Here is a 7,627-nt window from a genome sequence, read left to right as displayed (position 1 = left end):
TGGAATTTAACTCAAGTGTTGTTACAGTTTTAGGATCTTTTTCAACACGCTTACATTTCGTCTTTGCAGCTTTTAAATTTCACATTTTATGACAGAATATTCTCCCTTTTTTGTTTTTTTCCTTTTGACTGTTTTCTTTCTTACTGATCGTGCATGGATTTATTTTGAAGGGACGCATTTTCTGTGTATCTATGTACAAAAAAAGATGAAAGTTGTGCAGACGAACTAAGATGGTCGATGCCATTTAAATTAAGTGGTGCCAGTTTGTGTTGTAAATCCTTTTAAATAAAGATGTTACAGAAAAAAACTTGTGGGTAAAACTTTATTTAATACGTTCGGACGGTGAAAATTACCTTAAAGATCCAGATAAATTATTCGCTCTGGACGTTTATCTGCCAACATCAACATTCATCTAGTTCAACTAGAGTTACTTACATTTCACAGCGTCAATCCAATGTGGAATTAAAGGACCAAGATGTTTCACTGTAAATTAAAAGCAAGGAAAATTAGTTAGTGGCTGAAAAAGTCGTATTTTTATTGATTGAAATGTTTATTTTTCTGTCAGCATCAACTCGTGAAGTTCTGTTATATTTAAACCACAAATAAAGTTGGAATAAAGCTTTGGCTACATTCTCGCACACAAAGTCATCATTGAAAAAAGTTATGCATCAGAAAAGTTTTATATGTGGAAATCTTAAATATATAGATTATCCTGTGGTGAGGAACCATCAGGATCATTTCTTTACAGTTAAATTGTCACAAATCTCTCAACATCAGTAACTTAAATAATTAGAATGAAAGTGAAAACAAATTTCTGGAGCAGATTGTCCGGATCTGTGCCAAATCTGTTATCGCTGGAAAAATCCTTCCCCCTAAGAAACTACATTTAAATCCTGTAGATCTGGAGTTTGTAGTTGAAACATTCATAAACTAAGTGACTAACTCATAAAACAATAGTTTCCAGTTTGGATTAGTGCAGATTCATTGACATTTCTGTGAGAAATCATCTGTAAAGATTTGCTTCGTTCTTGTGCACACAAGAAGTCGTCACATAAAAAATATTTAGATCAGATATTATTGAAAATAAGGAAAAACCCACCGGCGTCATCGCTTTGAAAGAAAACCGAGTCACACGTCTTTCAACATCAATAAACATTAATAATAATCCTCGATGCTCAAGCCCAAAACAAATCTTTACATTTGTGGGGATTGACAGTTGGGCGGACGCTCACCAATCTGTCGATTTGAAATGACTTTTACAGAAACACTCGCACAAACAACTTTCTCTTCTCGCGGCTCTGGGACACTTCGCCTGGCGGCCTGCTATTGATGCAGAAGGCCTTTCAATCACACGTGTTCAATAGTTCAGAAAGAGTCGGCCTCCCAGCCGTAATTAATCTCCAAACACTCCGGGCTTTAATACGGTCGTCTGTAACAACTGATTGCTTTGGTAGCATTTCAATCAAAGTCTCCCTCTGTGAACCCGCAAGCTCATTTTCACAGGTGCTGTTTGCCCAGATGGCATAAAAATGGAAATAGGAATGGTATTTGATGCAGAGCGCGGGATCGGTGATGAACGTAGAGGTGGAGCGTCTCAAGGTCGCACTCTGACGCTTCATGAAAGTGAAACCACGTCGCTGTTTATTCCCTTTTTCTCACTTAACCAGTCATTTGTTATTCCCCACGTGTCCCTCTGATGTCATTGGTCTTTGTTTTATTCACTACACAGGAAGGGACTGAGAGTAAAGTTACGATTTAAAGTTTATTGATGGAATATTAACTTTAATAAAGAGAAGACATGAGAAGAACAATTAAGAGATTTCTTCTCTAAGATCAAACCTCTGTGACAAAGAATTATACGTCCTGATGAGTCTTTATATTTCACACTTAAACCATAAACTTTATTTATATTGTTTCTATTATATATTATATATACGCAATTATATTTTCGGCTCCAGTTCCCTCTCAGCGATAGAAGTGTTGCACAGAATGGATGTACGGATATAACTTTATATATTATATCAAATCACAGTTTCTGGGATTATCGACAACATAACTGTACAAATAGAATGTGACTGATTGCTTAATTGATTAATTGATTAATTGATGCAGATACAAATATGTCTGTGAACAGATTCAAACATAACATTAAAAAGACGACACTCGAAACCTCCAGTCCACTGCTCATAAACATTTTGTAAAGAAATACTTTGTGGAGTAAATCTTTGAACCGAAGTCTGAAAACGATGAAGTGAATGTTTTCAATAGTCTTCACAGAGAGAGAGAGAGAGAGAGAGAGAGAGAGAGAGAGAGAGAGAGAGAGAGAGAGAGGGAGAGTTTCCAGATACAGGAGCTGCATCGTCTTTCCTGTTCAACATGTTTCAGTTTTTATATCTTGATGATTAATAAACCGTCGAAGCCTGAAATTGAAATCACTGAACATGCTCGGGATTGAATGAGTGACGTCTCCTCTGCTTGTTGTATTTACTTCGACTTTAACTCTGGATGATTCGTTATCGTTTATTTGTCTGAGTCGTGTCTCAGGATCCTTTAAACTTTCCCCCGACTGCTTTTATCTGGTGCTCAGCAGCACATCTGCGTGATGTGCAGATCCAGCAGGTTCCGGTTTGTCCGTAAAGACACAAAGTGTGTGTGCATCGAGTTGTTGATGAACCCTGTCTCACCCACACTCCATTTGCCGGCTCGATAGAATGGATTCCTGCCGAGCAGTTTGGGCCAAGACTCGGTTTGTTTATCTCCGACCACAACATGTTGGCCTCTGGAGCTTTTCTGGCCTGATGGCAGAGGAGGAGAAGTTCGCACCATTATTCATGGAAAACACCAATTAGCTGACGGACAGCCTGCCGAGGGACGACGGTGGATATGAAGCCAGAAGACAAACTGAGATTTTTTTCATTTCTCCATGGGACGTAATTGTTTTGGAAGAGGAAAAAGAAAAATTTCCATTTTCCGGAGTCGAAGCTCAGCACAGGGGGAAGAAGACGAGATATTTTACTGTCAACAGACATTCGGCACGTCCACAAATCGATGGCTTTCTGTGTTCACAGGACTTAGATACAACCTGAGGACAACACCTCCGTCCTCTGTCTGTTACGTCAAGGACGCACAAAAACAAAGAGCCTCAAGGAGACCGAGTATAAGTTGACACCACCGGCATCTTTAATTCAACGTCCTCGCTCAACAGAGAATGTTTAAATGTTTCAATGAACCTAAAGATAACATTTAATGGTTGAAGGTTTACGTCACTGCTTTGATTCGTCTTCTTTCTTTCAGATGTGGAAAAGCTTAAATCCAAAGCACAGAGTTTAGAGTAATAACTTCAACTTCAACACTGAATAAATACTTTCATCCTCTTGGTTTTTACATCATCATCATCATCTTCATCATCTTCCTCCTCAAATGAACCAACGTAAAGCAGATGTATTCCTTCCGTGGTGGAAGAGGGGGATGTCGTTATGTGATATCTAGATTTTTGAAAAGTTCTAAGAACCCTAACAACCACTGAGGCGGATTTATTCCAACAGTTTGTCTGTAGTGGAGATTAAACGTGTTCAGCCGTAACGTTCGGGCCGGCACACGAAACACATCTGATCTCACAGGATGAGATTCTTTTACTTCTTTAAAAGTGACTCAATTGCAATAACTTTGTTATATATATATAGTATATATACTATCTATATATATATATATATAGATATTATATCCTATTTGATACAAGTTCAACTTACATATAAAACGTTTTCCTCGTTAGCAGATGGAACTGATGTTTTATACGTGATTCAAATCAAAGAAGATGAGAAGGACGTCCACACATACATGCTCATCATGCACTTATGTCTCACTACCTCATTTTAGTTTCTGAGTTTAGATTTTTACTTCACTTTCATGCACTGTTCATAGTTTTACACTCGGTTCCACGAAATTCACAATTTAGTGTTTATTGTTTTATTATTATTGTTTATTCAGTGTTTTAATTAGCTGTAGCTCCATTTGTAGAGTTTTGTGTCTTACATTTCTAAAAATGAAAAAAGGCACATATCCGCCAAGTCTGCGGAGGTTCCCCATGCAGAGTCATATAAAGTCAGTGGGATGATAAAGTCTCCGTGTTAATGAAGATAGTGAGGACAGCTGATAACAAGAAATCCTTCAGACTGCATCGCTGAATCAGGAGTGACACTTTGTCTAATGTACTCGCTGATAATGTCAGTAATTGTAGTAAGTTAATGGGAAATGAAGTCCATTAAATTGCTCTCAGCGCATGACAAAAAGAGCTTTTGATTTTTATTTTGACACGGGTACGTTCTGGAAACCAGAGGCCGACTCCTTTAATTAGTCTCGGCAGAGTGCGTCTGTGCTTTTTGTACAAGAATGAATCCAATCAGTTATAAAGCAGCTGCCGCTGAATAATCATCTTCCAGTTGTTTTAAATGAGGTTTGTGAGCAGATTCCACAGATTGTATTTTTAAAAATGTCTCTTCGCTCAGTGTGTTAATGTTTCCAGGTTTAGTTTCAGTTGCCTACACTTTATTTATGACAGAACAAAGTAATGGAAGCTCCAGAGTTTCCAACATTGTCCCCTCCGCGAACGTGGCCTATGTTGCAGCCAACCACCAGGGGGCAATCATGATGATTTGGCTTCACTTTAGAGGAGCCACTGGAAAAGGCCTCAAGACTTAATTACTCTAGAAAAAGGTTCATTGCTTTTCCAGATCGCAGTATTTACCCACATGAAGGCAGTAAAGTGTCACAGAAGCTTCATCTTCAGGCTGTAATTAATTACTGACGCGGAAAACCCCAGAATTTCCTGTTGAAATACAAAGTAAACTGTTGTGTGATAGCATCTCATTAGCTCTGTTCGCTAATTACCCCACTTTATTCCACTTTCTTTCATTTAGGACTAAATAGTCTTAATCAGAATCTGCATTGATTGATGTCTCATTATTGGAAAGTGTTGGTCTGCAGCTGTGGATCCAAACTGTGCCACAGATCTGGATTCTACTGCTTTTTAACTTTGTGAAATAATTCACAGAGCTTGACGAAGAAAATATTATTTACAGGACTGATATTTATAAAAAAAAAAAAGAAAGAGAAACGTCTGTGAAATCTTTCTCCACATCTCTGTCAAGATGTTATTCTTCTTTCTTGGCTCGCGTCCTGCATCTATCCACCAGTTTTTTTTTTTTTTTTAAACGTGTTGATTGTTTTTGGTGTAATCCTGAGAAACGTGACGACGGACGTCACCGGTCGAGGTGAACGTCGTGAAAAAACTGCAGAAGTGTATTTGGACTGAGACTCCTCCGGCACCGAGGTGGGCACAGCTCATTATTTCCTCTCTATCTAAGATGGTGATATTGTCACAGCGGTTGGCGACACGACCTCTAATGTCACCGCCGTTCACGGTTAAAATTCAGAGGGTGGTCTCATCTGGGCTCATCCAATATTCATGTTCAGTCTCGCTCCCCTGGTCTTTGTGAATAGACTGAATCTCTCAGGAAAACCTGTATGAATCAGTGTTTCTTCTTTTTTTACCTTCTCCTCCCTCGTCTGAGGCAACACAACTCTCCAGAGAGGTGAACACAAGGGCAAACATCCTCTTTACACAGTGAGTCCATCACCTGTTAAACCAGGTTATCACAATATATATATATATATATATATATATTCTTCCATCCAGAGGTACAAGCTGTCCCTCACATCAGCAGAACCCCTCAGTTGGGTATCGATCGGCGTGCTGTGCTCGGTGCCATCATAATGTTGAGCAGCCTGTGGGCGGGGTTACGAGGCCGAGCTCCGAGTATGAAGATTTTTTATCAGATGCTCATAATTAAATAATAACACGACTCGACCGCTGCACTGTTGCCGTTCTTTGCTCTCGTTGGAGGAAACCTAAAGTACGAAATTTCTGATTGTAAAACATGTTTTTCCAAATAACGTGAAGTTGTTTTAATAAGTAGATATTAGTTTGTGTGTTTTACTTCCACCAAGACAATCCCCCCCCCCCCCCCCCTGTCCATTTCCTTGATTGTTGGTTGATTACACAAAAACCACAGAACACATTTTTGCGAAACTCGGTGCAAAGATGGAACCAAAGCCAAGAATGAACACATTCGTGTTTGGAATGAATCCAGACAAAGGGGCGGAGGCACTAATGTTTTTATTTTAGAGCCTTTCTTAACATTTTGCTTGATTTCTTAGAGAATGATTCATGGACCTTGATGAAAAAACACATTTATCCAAATAAACATCTGGATGTAAATCAAGATTTCAAACGTGCGGGCGGACATACGGTCGACTCCACATATCATTGGTTAATTCAGCCTGAGGAATATTTTTCTGTCTCCAAAGAAACCGATATTACAAATATGACAATCTGCCATCGAAGAGCAACAGGAAGAGAAAGCGTCCGAGCCAACTGTGTTAGCGTAAACACTGCACCACACGCAGAGGAGGAGGAAACAGACTTATAGACAGATGGAGAGAGAGATAACCTGGCAGAGACACAGGCACAGAGAATGGTGCATTGATTCCAAACATGGGCGGGTGAGGAGACCGAGACAATGAGAGGGAGAAAGAAAGAAATATATTATCCGCCTGTAAGAAAACAAAGGAAAGATGTGCTGGACAATATGGCCGCAGAAAAAAATGTACGTTTCCCTAAACTTCATATTTCTTTACAGAGAACACAACATTTTATAGACCTATTGACTATGAAGGAGGAAGTCGGTGGTTTGATTCCTTCCTCCTCCAGTCTGCAGTGTTACAACATGTAAAAGCTGTTTAGGTGCAGGATGAACTCGTGGATATAAGTGAAATTCATTCACTGTCTCTAAGCAAGAAGATAATATCCAGCATGTGTTATAAAATGTGAAAACAGGAAGTAGTTTGTGAATTAATCTAAAGTCTAAGACGACACAGGCCGAGTTCCTGAGTTCTGCTCCTCACTTCTTCATCACTAAGCTCACAAAGTTGAACTGCAAGACATTTTTGAAAGTAAGGAAATTGTGATAGGACTGTTTTTTTCAAATATTTCCTTTAAAGGAAAAGTATTTTGCTCATATTCAGGTCGATAATTTCATTTATTGTTGTTACTTCAAATCCTCTAATGTCCAGAAAACACTTTCCTCAAACTGTCCACCACAGTTTTCAAACTGAAACGGTTCCAGCGGCGTTTCCGAACTTTGAGCGGCTCTAAAAAGCGAAGCTGTTGCAGAGTTAGATCGTTTTCTATCAAAAACACAACGGTACCTCAGGAGCAGTGTTTTCTCCCTTTACAGACCTTTCACATTCACAAAACTGTAAAAGACACCGGAGGAAAGAACCATCGAATGTGTCCTTCAACACGAAGCTGGTGCTGCAGTGAATGAAGCTAAAGTCTGCGATGACGGGAGGATAAAAGCTGCTGAAATGAGCCGCTCGGCAGTCGAGAGTCACATTCACACAGTCAAGGACACTCAGTTCTCTAACACAGACGCATTTCACAGCCGTTTATGTGCTTAAGCTCTTTACACTTTAAGCAGATTTATTTTTAAATCGAGTCGCTAACCAGATATGAGTCATCTGGTTTTTTTTTACTTGGTCCCCCATCGTGGTTAAAATCCTGTTTTGG

Source organism: Paralichthys olivaceus, chromosome 8 (genome assembly GCF_024713975.1).
Source record: "Paralichthys olivaceus isolate ysfri-2021 chromosome 8, ASM2471397v2, whole genome shotgun sequence".
Taxonomy (NCBI): domain Eukaryota; kingdom Metazoa; phylum Chordata; class Actinopteri; order Pleuronectiformes; family Paralichthyidae; genus Paralichthys; species Paralichthys olivaceus.
The sequence above is the reverse complement of the archived record's forward strand: the minus strand, read 5'-3'. Positions refer to the sequence as shown.